This window comes from Dicentrarchus labrax, unplaced genomic scaffold (assembly GCF_905237075.1).
Source record: "Dicentrarchus labrax unplaced genomic scaffold, dlabrax2021, whole genome shotgun sequence".
NCBI lineage: Eukaryota > Metazoa > Chordata > Actinopteri > Moronidae > Dicentrarchus > Dicentrarchus labrax.
The window spans coordinates 3,487,248-3,505,185 of NW_026136716.1; the positions used below are offsets into that span (position 1 = coordinate 3,487,248).

Below are 17,938 nucleotides of genomic sequence, written 5' to 3' on the forward strand. Positions count from 1 at the left end.
TTGTTCTGCTAACGGTTCAGTTTAGCGGCTCGCTGTTGGTTAGTTTGAGCTTTTTGGTCCTGAAGTAAACCTGCAGTGAAGCATTAATCATAATTACACTTCAGTATAATATAATGCCTCCACACAGTTGCGAGGGTCAATGAGTACATACATTTAGTCAATTTGCCCATGTCCACAACTGAGTTCACTCATTGTGTCCATGTCCATTTTTGTGGTACCACAATTATTTTTTCCAGATGTCTCTGTAATGAGTTATGTTGTGTTTTTTAAATACCTACATCATACTCTATATATAAATATGTATTATACTTACACTCTTAAAACAAGGGAAAATCAGTCTTTTGAATGAATGTCTTACAAATCCTAAGACATGACAAGGGGTCACATTGTGAAGGCAGTGTGAGTCTCTGATAGTGATGAACCTACAGTGAATTATCGGCTGAATCTGCATCTCCGCTCAGCTCAGGATTAGTGAGTCATTGTTTAGCTGTATGGCCCTCAACTTTACCGTTTTGGTTCACTCTTATAGCTCTCAAAGGGATGTTTTCTGAGAACAAGCTGTAAAATCCAGCTGTACACTACCCAATCATCGTCAAACTACAGATAGACGCAGTTGGAGACTAACTGGTCAACAAAGTGGAGCATTTAAGAGCTTAAGAGCCAGAATATCGGCTGTTGGTGGAGACCAAAAACAGAGCTCAAACGCAGTGAATATTTGACTTAAATTTATCAGGTGGACACAAAAACGACTTCAAAAGTCATTGAAATGGCAATAACTACATTTACATTTAAATGAAAATAAACAGGTCCAAACCCATTGAGTTTTATAAACCTGTTACTGATTACTTTCTGTATTCAAAATAAGAAGTCTTCAAAAATAGACTAAAAATGTTGATAAGAGATTTTTTGTGGGAGTGTGTACTACAGGTACACACTCCCATATTTTGTGTATATTTTGTGTATACATTTGAATAGCTCTAAGGGCAGTAGATGATGTAAAAGCGAATAAAAACACTAAACTAAGATGAGGGCCAGAGTTATTCATATTTCCACAGTTTTTTTTCCGTTTCAGATTTAATCACATTCAACATTCACTCCTTTCGGTCTGTGTTAATCTCTGCAGTTGTCACAGAGGTGTTCCTGCAGTCCTCTTTGTTTTATTCAGTATGGACCAACTTGGAGTGATTTGACTCAAGAGGCCACTCTGGTCACCCGCTCGCCCCTCTGAAGCCCGCCAAAGGCCGAATAATGCGAGCGTCTCAATTCGATTCACGTCCCTGCCGCAGCATTTCAAAAGACACTTAATTTCATACTTGTTTACGGCTCTCTCCAGAGATCTAAAGTTCAAAATCGCATGCATTTTTAATTCTAAATTAAGCCAGGGAAGAAGGAGGAGGAGATAGGGGAAAAAAATTCCATGTTCACTTCTCCACATTTTGACAAACATGACCTCCCCTTACTGGGGTGGAGGGATTATGTGGAACAAAAGTTGGCCCACTCGCCGTACCAGGGCTTAAGGCTATTGGGGCGACAGATTAGAATATCTTTCACCCTCTCAAGGAGATAAGAGAGACACAACCATCAGAAAACGGTGCAAAACATAATGAACTTGTGATCTCCCACCACCGACGAGCACGTGTGAAGTTAAGATTCATAAATCTTCAAAACAGTAATGCAGATTTGTGGATCCCCCCCCCCTACTTATGCGTCTCCTAATGCTTAAAACATGATCTGCATTATCAAAGGTTGGAAAAAATCTTCCTGCTCATTGTCTTTTCCTGGAGGAGTCCACTTCCAGCCAAAACTATCACCCTCAGCCCGGCTGTTTGTATTTCGTTTCTTATTATCCCAGATAATTACAAATATGTCAGGCGTGTCACCGCATGACGTCTGCTGACGCCGGCACGTTGGCGAACCAAGTGGCTGAAGTGACACGGTGATATATCTCACCCTCTCTCGCTCTCAATTAGCTCCCGGTGCTCCAGGTTAATGGAACTTTTGATTGGGGAAAAGTCTGGTTTCCTGGACGCCTGGTTTCCTTGTAGATGGGACTTGTGGGGGGTCGACCCCGTCCTTATCTGCTGTTGCAGAAAGCCGAGTTTCCCTTCTGCTCTTGTGTGTGTTTTCCACTTCACCTAAGTGTACCAAACCACCGTGTGTTTTATTTGGCTTCCTTTACATTCAACTGTGGCCTTCGTATCATGAAGCAAGCTGGAATATACACTGTAAAAACTGTTTCAGTACAGTTTAGAAAATGCAATAAAATTGAGAAAGTGGGTCAAAAATATGATTAACCTGAAAGTGTATGTGATACATTTAAAGGTAATCTAGTGCATTAAATAATAGGTTTTTTTTAAAAATGATGTAATAATTGAATTACTTTGAGGTGGGTGTCGTCACAGATGCTGTTTTCAGTAACGCTCCACCCGTGCTCTTTGCCCGTTTATGTGTTAAGTGGGAGCCGGCTTAGTCAGGGCTACCAAGATCCAGTGTTTACTTTGAAAGAATGTGTCCCTACCATAAAACACGTGCTTTTGGAATGGAATTTGCTTGTAAACAGCATAAAGTAACGTAGGCAGTGGGGCTTAAACTGACCTGTTTTCTACTTGTGTCTGCTCGTAGTCAAAGGTTGCGTAATAAGCACAAATGGCTATTGAAATAGAGACAGCGGTTTCTGCTTCGCTGCAACAATCTAATTAGTTTACATTAATGTCACATTGGACAGATAAAATAAAGTATCTTGACGACAGAAAAAGTGACAAATACATTACCTGGAGACTGAATAAGGTAGTTGTGTATGTCAGGTCTGTCCACTATGATGGAGGCAGACTCAAAGGGCACTCATCAACCCCTGTTTCTTAAATTCATCGTCATTGATCCGCAAGACATAATATAATTGTGGGCCATAGGATTTGGACTCCTAATAGCTAAAAAGCAATACTGTATTCTTATTTTATACTATTAAATTAGCAAAGACCTCGGAATTTGCATTTACCGCCATTCAAACCTAGTGGGGCTGCTTTCACCAAAAAGGGGGCAGGGGCATGACCCAAGGGCAAAGTACCTGGATGGGCTGCTCTCATCTATTAGCTAATTAGCTTTATTGATTACACTAGCATAAATGGTTTTGTTTATTGATTGGTGTTCCAGACAGACAGTGTTAAACTGGAAATTTAAAGGCTCAAAACGTCTGAACGATGTGTATTGTCTCGTCTTGTCTTTGGCAAACTTGTTGAGGTTTAAAGGTTTTAACACATTTTCTGTTTAATCTGGAAATAAGTTTATTAAGAAGCCCAGTTTGACAGTGTTTTTCCATTCTTCCCAAATTATTCAGGAGTTTTAAAGGATGTAAACAGTGTCAGTAATATGTGTTTAAGATGCAGCTAGTTGGGGTTTTTTTTCCCACTGCAAAACTTCTCAAAAGTCTCACTGTAGCTTCTTCGAGAACCTGAATGTGTTAGTTAGGTGAAGTTTGTCACTAATAAGCTGTTCTTGAAATTAGTTTTTATGATTTTTCTAATTTGAAAAATAATCAGCTCAGGTTGAATCTGCAACTCATTTATGTAAAACATTAGTTGAGTAGCCCAGAAATGTGTATGTTCTATATTTGTCACAACAGCAGAGTAATGAGAGCATCTCCAACAAATTCAATATTTATTTAACTTTTACTGAAATGTACAGTAATTTTTGCTGCTAGGGGCTCTCTCACATCAAAACAGTACATTGTGAAGTAGCATGGGATCATGGGAGTTGTTGTCTTCATTGTTAAACAAACACCATTACAGATAAAAATGTGTCTGATGTGACAGAAATAGTTCAGACGGACACAGAAGGTAAATTAAAGTTTTGATCACGTTGCATTCGCAGACTTCCTTCCTCACTCACTTACGTATCCGACGTATCCCGTGTTTATCTGGAAGTTATACCAACAGAGGCAAGTAGTAAACACAGCATTACCGGATTTGAACATTGCTGGAGGACAACAAAATGTACACTTGTTTTTGGACATTTTAATGCGGAAATGTTACATATTGTACGTTTAAAACTGTTAAGCAGGCAGCTTCAAACAGTAAACTTAAGCAATTTACATGCAGTGCAGTAAAACAGGATCTAAAAACACGTGAATGAATTATGATTATGTTTCCATAAACTACATTTTAATGTTGCATTTGAATTCCTGATACAAATACAGCATCCCGCTATATATATATATATATATATATATATATATATATCATGAAAATTGAATTAAAAGTAATTTTAGATTCAATCTGAGCACCAAAGATCTTCTATATGTTTTTTGAGGACAGCTTGAGTACATCAGGACAATAGCTCATATAACCCTGTGTACAACTGGACGCTGGTGATTTTAGTTTATTTTAAGACGACTATTGTCGCCAAACACAGAGATTTGAGGGTAAATCGTGGATCACGGTCCGTCTCAGCCCCACTAAGTGACCAGCAGAGACTCGGCCTCAGACTCTGTTCCCTCCTCGGCGGCTGGGCAGGGAGGTCAGCGAGATTACTGGACACACAGTCAGCCTCGCGTTCAGCATCCCTCTGCACAAACCACCTCCGGCCAAACAAAAGCTGCTATCAAAGGATGACACGAAACACCAGCCCGCCAGGCACCTTCCTCCTCCTCCTCCTCCTCCTCCTCCTCTTACTCCTTCCTCCACTGCTCCGGAGCAAACGCATCAGTGAGTTTCACTTCAGCTTGTTTGCGGCCATGTTGGAGGCAAGGTGACAAGAGCAATACAAGAGAAACATTCCTGTAATTTCCAAAAAAGAGCTTAAGGTGGAATTGTTTTCCATGGGGGAAAGCTGCCACCTCTCTTTCTACTCCCCCTCAGTTTACCTAACTCACAAAAGGGGGGGGTGGGGTTGTTATCTACACACACAAACACACACACATCCCTCCTGAGGAATGGCTGGCGAGCAGAGAAGAAATGCGCCCTGACAATCTCCTCTTCCCTCCGGCGGCTGGATGCCAGAAACAAGCGCTGTTTCTTCTGAGAGATCTTTTACCGAAGATGCCAGGGATTAAGAAAGAAAAGACTGCAGGACACTGCTGTGTCACCTAGCATTAAACAGTCCTAAACTCTCCGGTTATGAGATACTCTGCTCAAAATAGGTCAGGCCGGGCAAAATCTGAGAGAAAAAAGGAAAAAAGAGAGTTTTGATTTCTTATCCTTTTTTTTTTTTTTTTTTTTTTTAGCACTGATGCCCCTGGACTCTTCTCTTGGTGGTCGGTGCCTTCACACACATGCAAATCATATCCGTTTTCAAACAAAGAAATTCAATAAGTTTAAGTTTTGTGTAAAAGACAAAATATGTCTGGTATATGGGAGGATTTATTTAAAAAAAAAAAGAATATATATGTGTGTGTGTGTGTGTGTGTGTGTGTGTGTGTGTGTGTGTGTGTGTGTGTGTGTGTGTGTATATAAGAATTATTAAAGAATTCTGCACTGGGATCTGAGTGTTTTATATCCATCAAGGAAGAAAACGGATGCAGAAAAGTTAGAATCATATAAACTGCACAGTTCAAACAGAAAATTGTGGATACGTATTATTTTACAGCTAGAATGTGAGTATGTGGAAGTGTCTGATGTTAAGTTTTGTTCTCTTCACAGGTGTTAAAAGAGGATAATCTGGCACATTGACATAAAGAACAGCACGCAAACAAGACTCCAGTCAAGGTGAGTTATAAAATAATACATTTAGGTTATTAACTGCAGTGTGCTTTATATCTAAAAACTTACAATAGCTTCTGCACTGTAAAACATCTTATCTGGATAAAATTTATGTTTTAGGTATTTAGATTAGTATTTGTTTTTACACATATTGATTTTTCTCTGTCCTCAGAGAATATTCTGAAGTCTCACGAGAAACTGCTCATTTTTAAAATCAGCTCATCACAGAAATGTGTGATTCTTGTTGAGGTTGGTTAAAATGTAAGCCATCCGGTTAAAGCTGGGTAATTTAAGCCAAACAAAGGAACAGTCTCTTCTCATTCCTTATGTATCAAGGATATGGCATTGGCAGCTTTTCTCATGATTTTAATAAATTAATAAAAAAGAAGAAAGTTTGAGTGCACGCTGTGTTTGCACATAAGTGAAGCGATTGGTAATTTCTGCAGTGTGGTCGTATTTTTCTGTGACTTACTGTTGAAGCCATTTTAAAAGTTCAACTTTACACAATTTTCTTGCTAATTGTTTAAAAAAAATCAAGTTTAAATGAGTTTTTGGACATTTAATGAAAAAATCTGTTCAGTTCAGGACCTTTCCTCTAAGGCTGCAACTAATTATTTTTTATTATCGATTCATTTGCAGATGATTTTTTTTCTCAATTCATCGATTAATTATTCAATTTGTTTGTAAAAGAGTGAAAACAGTCCATCACAGTTCCCTGCAGCCCAAAGTAATATCATCACACATCTTGCTTTTTCTAAATCCAATCAAAGTGAGTCAGTTTATTAAAATGTAAGACAATTAAAACCATCAAATGTTTGACATGACTGTTGCATGAAAAAATTACCTAATTGATTATTGGCCAATCTATGCTACAGATCTGTTCAGTTTTATAACCTTACCCGTTTCGACTTACCATATGTTATATTTCCGGTATTCAGGGATTGTGTCAGACTCTGGATTAATGGAGGGTTGAGGTCCACGTAGGGTTTTAATTTCAATCTGCCTGCTCCTGTTGTTAAGAGTATCATTATGAGTTTTGAATCTGACATTTTTGGATTTGGAGCACTTTTGCTGATATAGAGACAGACAGGGCTAAGAGTGAAACAAAGGCCTCCAGCAGGAATCGAACCGTTGCAGTATGTTTTTGACGTAGGCCGCTGGGATGCCCTAAAAAGAACTTGGTCGCCACCGCCATTGTTGCTCTTTGAAGAAGCGTCTAGTCTTTCATTCTGAAAGAAAAGCGGCCAAAAGTTTCCTGTCGTCTTTGTCATCTTTGCGAAGCCGCTCGGCCCGCTCTGAATAATTCAGCGACTGCTTGCTCGAATGCAAACAAACGGAATAAAACATAGATAGTTATGAGGCATAAATATGAACAAACAGCATCTAAAAGCATTAAGGAAACACAGAGCGTCGGGGGTTTGGAGCGACAGATGAGGACAGTGCGTTTGACTGGCTGGACGGAGCCGATACCCCCCCACACATCTCATTCACCCCCCCTAATGATGTGTGGCCTGTCAGAGAGACACAGCCAAATTACATTCAGGGCTACAAAGCCTTCGTCCGAGGTTTTCTCTTTCTGTGCAACACCCTGCAAAACAATAACTGGGATTCAGCAGCTGCAAATTGCACTAAAATTTCCCATTCTCTCTCTGTGAATTATTAATGAGAGCCCAACCAAAAAAGACAAAAAAAAGAAGGGTGGGGGGGGTTGAGAAATATCTACAACATGCCCGAGCAGTGGAGAATGCTATAAAGCTGTAATTATGCCAGAGAATGAGAAATGGAACAAAGTTGTTGGAGCCAGAAAAGGCGAGGCAGAAACTGAAACTAAGAGCTGGAAATTTAGAGCTCAGGGTGAAAAGAAAAGTAGTTTTATTACATATGCAAAACGCCAAAGCTGCAGGATCGACACACAATTAAACGGGGATGAACAACAGCATTTGCATCCGTCTCTGTCAGGTTTGTTCTGTGGGAAAGTGAAGAAATATGTAAAGGGAAGAGAGGAGGTCAAAATGCCGGAATACACAAGATCTGTTTCAGGAAGACAAAAAAAAAAACATTTAACTCCAAATTGTGTTGACTTTTTAGGAAGTAGGAAAAACCGCCTGGTTTTCCCAGCAGGAGTTTGAACCCATTTCATAAACTAAAGCATTGTACAACAAAAGTAAAACAGAGGAACTTTTCCTTTTATAGGATTTCTCTTGAGAGCAGCAACTCGCTGATGCTCAAACTTTCAAACATACGTGATTCCGAGTAAAGGTTTTCAGTGAAACTATATGAAGTGTCTTTACCTCACACAAGATGCTTACTTAGGATGTAAGTCAATAAATAAAATACAAAAAAATTTCAAAGTAACCCAAAAAAATACAAAAAGTATGTCAGACGTATGTACTGAAGCTGCAAATGTCTCAATAATCCTTTGAACTCCAGAAACACAGATATTTGCTTTATTAGGAAAAGAGCTACAGACTGTCAAGTGTAAGTGTGTAAATAATGGACGTAATTCATAACCATGGAACGTTTTGTACAAAGATGCTCAATACACATGGTGAAGTAAATATATACATAGTGTATGTATATAGTCTTAACATAAATATTAAATAGAATAAAGTCCATTTAATTCAATTGAGTATAAAAAGCACAAAATTTCCCCTTCAGCTGTAGTGGAGTAGAAGTGTATAGTAAAATTTGAGATGACACATTTACAAAAAGGGAAACGCTGACTTTTGGTCATTTTTTGCCTTTTTACTATTCAGATATAGAAATCCTGAAGTCCAGAATTGGTCATGGGCTTTGCAAACGTTAATCTTTCAACATTAAACCTGCACATTTATTATTATTTATTTATTATCCAACTTTAAAACATCAACTTCTCCCTGAGACAGAACTAGAGTGTGCTTCCATTAGAAAACCTTCAGCATATTTCTGATCAATCACAGATATACACAACCAGTCTGGAAAACCAAGAAGATGTTGTCCAAAGGTTGAATAATGTATAACTTATTATTTGCACATTTTTGCCTTTTAAAAACAGATTAATTAATTTCATGATTCGTTCATCAAATACCTCTTTAAGTGCGACATTAAACATCTGAACTTTCCATACAGTGTGTTTGTTTGTTTTTCAACAGAAACTGCACACACAAACACACACATCCTCATGTTCTGTTGTCTTTTGGCGCATGTTTGAGAAAGTGCCAGCCAGAGTATCTCCCTCTGTCTCCCTCTCTCTCTCTCTCTCTGACACACACACACACACACACACACACACACACACACACACGTGGTTCGACCGAGGGCCTGGCATGGATCCTCTACTCACAGGAGGCAGCGGCGTCCCTCAGGGATCCATAACCAACCAAATAGCTCTGAGAGAGAGAGAGAGAGAGCGAGCAGCTATCTCATCCAGCTGGGCCTCAGCACTCTCTCTCTCACTCACTGTGTGTGTGTGTGTGTGTGTGTGTGTGTGTGTGTGTGTGTGTGTGTGTGTGTGTGTGTGTGTTTGTGGTGGGAGGAGGATGGTCGGCCAGATGACACAGTCTACTTCTAGCATACTGTGGGTGAAATTAGGTCGTTCACCTGATCTGGAGAGACTAAAATAAGGAGTTTGATTGTAAAATGTGACTGTAAAATGTGGCCAAAAGTATGTGGACACCCAAATGTTATGTATGTCTTATCCACAATAAACTGGGAAAAGCATTCCTTTATGCGCCTGAAAATATAACTGCTATATACTGCTACTACTGCTCATATAACTCCTCGGACAAAACTATTATTAGATTTGGTTGCTATTGAAAGATAAACTGTTAATTTTCCCCATAATGTGTTATACAAATACACATTTACTCAGGCTTGACTCTAAGTAGTAGACTGAAACACAGTGTAACCTACACATTTCATTTGCTTTTAAGATTAGGAAAATCAGGTTTTAATGTTTAAAATGTCAGCTTTTTGAGGATAATATTAAATATTTTTTTGATTTAGCAGCTGAAAACTTTGAAATCTGGACTTAAAAGTCAGATTTCCTTCAGTGTGTGTGTATTTTTGTCTGTAGGAAACCCTACAAACCAGTAGAAACTGCTTCATGGTCCCACAGTGAAGGCTCCTTTACATGGTTTCCTGAGGAAGTTCAAAAAGTTCAACACACTGCAGTTCAGAGCCGGGGTCAAATAGTTTCTTCAGCCTGACGGGCCAGATGAGAGGAGCTTTACCACAATTAACTCAGTTAAATATGTAAAACTGCTATTTTACCAGACACAGCTCCTGTTAACTCCACCCGCTCAGGGTTAAAGGTCACGGCGATGCCGTGTGTTTGTGACTCAGGATAAACTCTTTGGTGGATGATGCTGCTGGTTGAGACACATGCATGTGTTTCCTGGTGCTGTTCTGCCCTCTACTGGTTGCTGAGTGGAAGTTAGAACAGGAGTTTAGTTTCTTCTGAAGGTGCATGGCATCAAAACAAGAAATAATAAAAAAAATAATACTTATTTGTTCACAGTTTTTTCTTGTCTTTAAGTCAGTCTCAGAGGGATTTTGATATTGAAATTGCAAATATTCTCTATACTTTATACTGTAAACTTTACATTACAAGGCTTCAAACTCATCCCTCTGATCAGCACCAGCAACCACAGTGGTTTAGGCCGATCAGCGTTCTTTGAGGAACTACTGCTAGCAGTCTGATAGCGAGAAGCATCCTTCAACAGCGTCATACAAAATCAGTAACTTTGATTTAGTCGTAGATTTGGTTGTAGGTTAAATGTGAATTTAATAACCTGTCAATCAGTTTGAGTGTGTTGGGGAGATAGTTTTCACAATATGTTGTCCAATTATTAGTTCTCAAAAGTTTTTGATATGTCCTACAAAGTATTTTTCTGCTTTTCTGTTTTTTGCAGCTAAGGTTCGTTTTTGGTTTGTTTGTCCAACCAGAATAATATGTTGCTTAAAGGGGACCTATTGTGCTCATTCCCAGCTCTATATTCATGCCCTCAGTTCATTGTCCGATTGGCCAACTTGGAGGAAGCCTGCTGAGGTTCTGCACCCAGTGCTCAGTGTTCAAAACACACAACTTTTATAACTTTATTTACTTTGATTAAACTGGATCATAATCACATTCAGAGCAGTCTGAAATCTGAGCTTTTTGCTAACAGGAATTACTTTTCCATAGATTTACCTCATTATTGGACACTGGCTTTGTTTAACTTCAACATCCAACATATATATGACGAAGTACGGAAAAGCATAATAGGTTCCCTTTAAAATCCTCCTCTGTATAAACCTCTGTGTGCATCAACCTGAGTAGAGTGTGTGTGTGTGTGTGTGTGTGTGTGTGTGTTTCAGAGCTCCTGTCACTTCCCCCTCCTCCCAGAGTTCAAGGTCGCCATGTGGCTATTTCCGGCTCGTCTTCGCTTTGATCCGTGTCGCAAAATGACAAGGTAACGCAACTCGGGGGGTCAGCTGTGTTACAGGAATGCTTCCACAGATCGGGAAAGAGAAAATCAATCCTGCCTGACAGTGTCTTCAGGATACTCCGACCTGACTGGACCATGACAACTGCACACACACACACACACACACACACACACACACACACACACACACACACAAGGAAAGTGTATACACATGCATAGATAAACACTTGAACTCACACTAACATTCATACACATACACAAACAAACACTTGTAGTACACACAAACACAAGCTGCAACCAAATATAGGACACACACACACACACACACACACACACACACACCACACACACTCCAGCTGTCTCTCTGTCTGACACAGATGACCTCTGTCAGCTCCGGTTTGTCTGTCGTCTTGTCAAGGTGCATCAGAGAGACAAGGTGTCGGCCAAAAAGTTTGTTAATGGCTAACTGCTTCTGAAAAGTTCATCTCTCAAATGCAGCTCAAATGTTTTGATAAAAATTCTTAAACCCGTCGAGACCCAGAGACCCTTTTCGAGGTCCAGCGTGTAACATTTAGGAATATAATATATTCATAGGTATGTTTTCATCATTTGTGTGTAATAATAATCGTGTTTTTGTTGCCGTAGAATTAGCCACGGTTAACCTGTGGGTTTCTACAGTAGCCCAGAATGGACAAACCAGACTGACTGTGTGGGCCCTGGGTTTCCCCTACACACGTCACTGCCCGTTCTCATTCCCAGGTTGTCAGATACAGACGTGAGTGGTGTTCAGTTATGCATATTGCAATATGCAACTCTAAACTCAAAACTAGGCCATGAAGTCTGTTCTTTTATCCAATCCACCCAATGCTTCGTTTTCCAATGACTGTAGACTGTTAGTGTTACGTGACCAGATCCATATTGATCTTGATATCTCTGTCAGGTTTGATTATGACTGAGATAGTGTACCACTGCTAATGATTATGGCCCTGAAGCCGGAGATAAACTTGTTTTTAACCTCTCTTCCTCTTTACAGAATGTAGAGGAAGACAGTATTACAGTATTATAACGGAGTATTTTGACTGTCGCACCAGCCACGCGTCTTCATCAATAACAATATCTGCTCTCCTCCCTCAGAGGTTGTAGTATCTGATGTTTCTGTGGCCAAACAATGCCTGTAAGCACTGGCAACCATTAGACTCCCTCCCAGGTCATTGAGCATTCCCTGCTAGCTAATTACAACAGGGCCTGTAGTTGTCTGCACCCCTGCATCACCCCCTCCCTTTCCTGTCTGGAAACACACTGGCAGGGGCAGGGGTTGCGAGGGGGACATATTTCTGACAAATGTGCCATCTCCATAATTAGCTCAGAAGCAACATATGAAACATTAAACACGCCGGGCGCTGACGACAATCAAAACATTTCATTTGTTGTCAATTATTCATTACTTTGAAGGTTCTGAAGGGGTCGTTAATATGGAAATAAGCTCGCGATGCTAACAAGGTTGTAGTATCTGAGTCCAAATCATCAATTTTTTCTTTTGGGCTAATATTTTGCCTTTTCTTTTCTCTCCTTCTATTGTGATTTCGTCTCTTATTCATGAAGCCTTTTCTTCAAACAAAACAAATTTTCTGACTTAAAAACAAGCCGCTTTTATCCAGTTTATTAAAGGAGGAAAACTGTATTTGATGATTCTTTGATAGCTTCAAGTTCAGCTCTGCCCCAAATGAAGTTAAACCACCCAAAACTAATCCAGTACCGCATTTTTTACAGTTTTCTTTTTGCACCTGGCTTTATTAATGTGCACTTCCCCTTGGTGGCTGTCATAGCAGACCTGCCAAGAGAGGGGCCACTAAAGTTCCCCTGTCTGTAGCTTTTCACGGTTTAGTTCCCCTACAATTAATTAACAGGATGAAAAATCCCACGCAGCACCTCGCCACCACAGCTACCTTTGCCAGCTGTCAAATTGGAGAGACGTGGACTGGAAAAATAAGCCCGAGGCTGGGGCTATTTAAGGTAATTAGTTTTGATGCATGCAGCTCTCAATCCCTATTACCTGTCGACTGCTGCCACCACCAACTGCCCAGGGCGCCATTCGGTTGGGGAGTCCGGCTCAACACATGACGGCACCGGACCGATGATGTTTACTGAGGGAGGGATGTCAGAAACAAAACAATTCTAGTGTAAATCATGGAAAGATTGTCATTATAAATGTCCAAATAAGTTTAGTGATAATAATGCAATGCTTTTGTGAAGTTGTGATGTCACGGTCGTCGTCTGTCTTTTTTTTTTTTTTTTTTGTAGATGTCACGTGTCAAGTTTGAGTCTTTATACAATAAAGACTTTTAAAGGTGTACTGTTTTTATTCTACTGCAAGTGTGTGCAGTAGGCGGCAGTCACTGATAGCTAATGAGAGAGAGGGGCGCGCATGTAGAAGAATAAAGACCTATAGTAAAATAGTGTCTAATGCAATATAGTAGTTTCTAGTATAGTATTGTCTAATATAGTAATCTGGTTGGTCATCGCCCCCCTCAAACTAAATGAAATGAATTAAAGGACACAACCTATAGTATAGTAGTCTCTAATATAATATATTGTCTAATATAGTAATTGCTGGTTGGTCACGGCCCCCCTCAACTCCCCCCTAATTTAATAATTAAATCAACTAATTATTAAAATAATAATTTTGTGTTTTATGTATAAACAGTGGATGTACCTCTCAACTGAAATTCTAATAAAGTAGCTTGTTAATAAAGTATCAGCAGCTGTTAATGAAATATCGGTAGCTGAGAGAACAACGAAAATGGTCATTAAGAGACACCCTGGAGTTGATCCTTTCACGTTAGATCATCAGGTAGCGTCACCTTATCTCATTGAGCTACACCTGAGGCTTGTAATGTGCTGTTGTATTTATTGTTCACATTACTGAGGAGAACCCTTTAAAAATCTCAGAATACGTAAGCTTGGACTTGAACCTTCCACTTCAGGTATCAACCACATGAACCACAGCAGCTGTTTACTCACTGAGCTATTCGTCTCGCTGAGCTATTCCTGCTGATGTATTTATTTGGTACTACATTTATTTTGTTTTCTACTCTGGATATAACTCATGTTTACTACCTAGGGGTTTATATGAGCTAAAATGGAGCTCTTGTGTTTCATCAATTGCATCAGCTTCAACACTGCTGCACATTCATAGACGTCACAGTTAATACTTTAAAAAAATGTACAAAAAACATCAGCAGTGATAGCTCAGCCACTTAAGCAGCTGATGTAGTTGGTACCTGAGGTGAGAGGTTCAAATCTGAGCTCATGTATTCTGAGAATTTCAGCATTTCTCCTCAATAATGTCAACAATACCTACAACAACGAAAAGACAACTTCCAAGCGCCAGGTGTAGCTCAGTGGAGGTATTAACGTTAGACAAGCAACAACAAACTCGACAAAGAGTAAACAGTTGTCGTGGTTGGTCTTCAACATTTTCTCCTCAGTAGTGTGAAATACAAGTTCAGTAAGATAAGAAGCTGACAGGTACAATAGTTAGTTCTGATCTGGTCGTTCCTGACTCCTATGAGACGCTCCAAAACCAACACACAGTAAACACTAGTGATACAAAGTAACTGAACTTAATAATAACATCACATAACTGACAATGTATCAGGAATAAGTAGGAATAATTGCCAATAAGTAAGTAGGATTATAAAAGTAATAAGTAACATCAATTTCCATTAACATGTAACATTTTGGAAAACTTTGTGACAACTTTCAGTAAAACTTCCGCTGGGTGGACTTTGTTCTTCTTTGCTTTCCAAAGGGCTTTCACATCGAAAGCGAGCTCTTCTCTGACGGACTTTCAGTCCACTGCTGAGGACGTCTGCCTTTAAATGAAAAACAAAAGGGAGGATCGAACCAGCGAAAAAAATAAACTTCTAGATGTAGGGTGGAATCTAAATCAAAGACGCCACTAAATTTAAAATATTTTGTATGTTTTTAAAATTCAACCAGAAAAATATCCTACAAGAAGAGATGTTCCTTCTTCTAAGATGTCCTCCACTGACACTGCAAATCTACAGCTGTAGTCAAAGTGTTAGTTGTGATCAAGGTGGCCCCAGGCTTTAAGTTTTTAAAGTAGGATGTTTTAGTCCTTTTGCCAACTCTGATCTTAGTATCCTCTCGAATGTACCACTGTTTGTTCTCTCAGTCAAACCCACGCAGATTTACGTTTCTACGTGTTCCTTTTTAATCAAAACTATCCATTTTGCTCAGCAGAGACACAGCTCGTTTGTATTTTTGTCCTCAGACACTGTATGTGTGGAACCAGCGAGCCCACGGTCATCATTAAGACAGTAAATCTGCATAGTCCCCCCCTTTTTCTTTCTTTTCTTTTTTTTTTACAGTACAGTCTCTTCAAGTAGCCCAAGGAAAGACAATACCCAGCCTCTCTTCAATTATTTATTCTCACATCACCCCAAAAAAGATGACAAATGCTAATTCTGGTCCATTCCCCAGCTGGGCATCCAAGTGCTCATTAGTTTTAAAGAAGGTTAATCCATTTAGGTTTTGCATATTGATATGCCAATTATGTCTAATCGTGGAATAGGCATCCGTCAAGGTAATAGTGCATAAACACATGCAAGAACATTAGGGAGAAGTCAACGTTATAATAAAGTAGGTGTTAATTGGTGAGGGGAGGACTGTCGGCTAACTCATGTGTGTAATGTACAGCCGGGTGAGGAGGGACGAGGGGGAGGAAAAGGGGGGTTTCGTCAGATTTTACCCCAAAAATCATGTCGTTTGCAAACCCCATGCTGCGAGCTCTCTGGGTGTCGCGCCCAAAACGCTCAACCGAGGAAGAGGGTCACAAGGGCAAAGGATTGTGGGAGCTATTATTCTGAATTTGCAGTGTAGAGAAAATGTTGTCAAAACCAGAACAAATGCAAATCTGTCACTAAGTGGCGAGAGTTTCCCGGTGACGTCTAACTCTTGTTAGTCGTATTTACTGTTGCAGTGTGTAGTTAAAGACAGCCACTGACAGGCTGCTAAAAGCACAGTTACATGTTATACTAATATCTACAGTAAGAGGGCATTTCATTATTACTATCAAGTGTTTTAATACTCCAAACAACCTGAAGCATGCTTTGTGTTCTCTTTCATGTATTGTTGTCCTTGTTTTAAAGAACCAGTTTGTGGCATTTAGTGGCGTCGGACAGTGACGTTGCAACTGAACTCCGCTTGCGTCTGTATTTGATGACCTGGGAATGAGCACGGGCCTTATATACTGTAAAACTTCCAATAAAAGCAGGGTACCTAATAGACGCAGGTCTCATTTAAAAACCTGGTGTGGCTACACGTTTTGACAAATAAATGCAGGTCTCCAATAGAGGCCTGGTCTGGATTTTATAGAAATTATCTCGATGTATAAAACCTCTTAAAACCTACCGGGTCGCCCGCTTGAGCGAGTTTGAAGTCATTTAAGTCTCCTACACAAATATAAATGTTTGAACCTCTGTTAATATGTACATAATGCACATTATCATTAGATCAGTTATAGATTCAATCGTTCACTATATTTTACGAAAACTATCAACAACAAAGTGTAACGTTAATTCATTCTGAATTACCGGTAACACGGTAAACGAGAGAGAGAAGGAAAACAACCTCTGCAGCATCATAATCATTGTGTTAGTTGTCAAATTTGCTGAACAAAACTCAAGAGAAGCAGCAGTTAGAGTTTAGTTTAGTTTTGTGCTAAAGAAATTAAACATCTGTCCCAAATAAAGGCAGTGGGAGTTCAGTGATTTAAGCAAATAAACGCCTGGGCTATTATTAGAAGTTTTGCAGTATACAGCCAGTGTTTGGTTTGTCCGTTCGAGGCTGCCGTAGAAAAGTGGGGCATCAACATGGCAAAATAAAACGTAGACATCTAAAAACCTTCGCAACATTACAATAAATATTAAAAATCTGCGTTTCTCCAACATTATTTTAGATTAGTGTCCCGTCAACACAAAATGACAAAGTTTAAGTTCATAAAAAGAGATTGCACTCTGCTATGATGTGATTTTGACTGTTTGTATTCTCTCTTTTTCTTTGTCTTTTAGATATGCTGGTTCGGTGGGAAGAGGGCAGAGCAGTCACAAGGCATGCTGGGATATGAGTCCTGTACGCTGTGTGTACCTCCAGCTACAATTCTTGAAGAGAAGAGGTAACAGTGTTTGGATCTGTACAGGGCTCATGACTGAAATCCTGTAATTCAGCAGTGTGTAGTTTGAATATAAAGTCAATAATATATAATAGTAGGGAAAAAAAGGATTTAATAATAGTCAAAAGTTACCCATTGTTTTTATACAGTGCTGCTTCAAAGTATGTGAACCTCAGAACTTATTACTTTCCCCAGTAACTAGTAGTGTAACTAATAACTAATACATTTCAGTAGTATTACAGTAAGCCCCCTCTAAAAAAATATATACCTCCCAACCACATCCTCGGATTCATTTTCTAATCGTGTAGCTTGGAAGACAAAACTGCTTCTATTCAGCGACTTGAAAGTATTCCATTACTTTGATTTGAACAAACAAAACATGATTTTAATTGTTGTAAGTCCTAATTTTAGAGAGAAAGGACACAGTTACCACATTTGTCTGGAGTAGCAGAAAAGTAATATAACTTGTTATAGTTAGTGCAACTAATTACTGTTGGTTGGTAGTAATGACTAATAAATTCCATTTTTTGAAATAACTAGCCCAAATTGACCTCACTCAATTACCAATATTTTATCTATATTTAATTCGGAATCACATCATATAGATGTTTATCAACCAGAGGCTTCATACACCTGTTCTT

At 39.3% G+C, this 17,938-nt stretch overlaps 1 long non-coding RNA gene across 2 annotated transcripts in view; it reads left to right on the plus strand.

Moving 5' to 3' along the window:
• LOC127378925 (uncharacterized) overlaps positions 1-17,938 on the plus strand; it is a 64,556-nt gene that overhangs the window by 43,502 nt on the left and 3,116 nt on the right. For both annotated transcript variants that reach the window (XR_007888218.1, XR_007888217.1), the window contains 3 exons: positions 5,634-5,699; positions 11,031-11,125; positions 17,197-17,300. This is a non-coding gene — a long non-coding RNA (uncharacterized LOC127378925). The remainder of the gene's footprint in view (positions 1-5,633; positions 5,700-11,030; positions 11,126-17,196; positions 17,301-17,938) is intronic.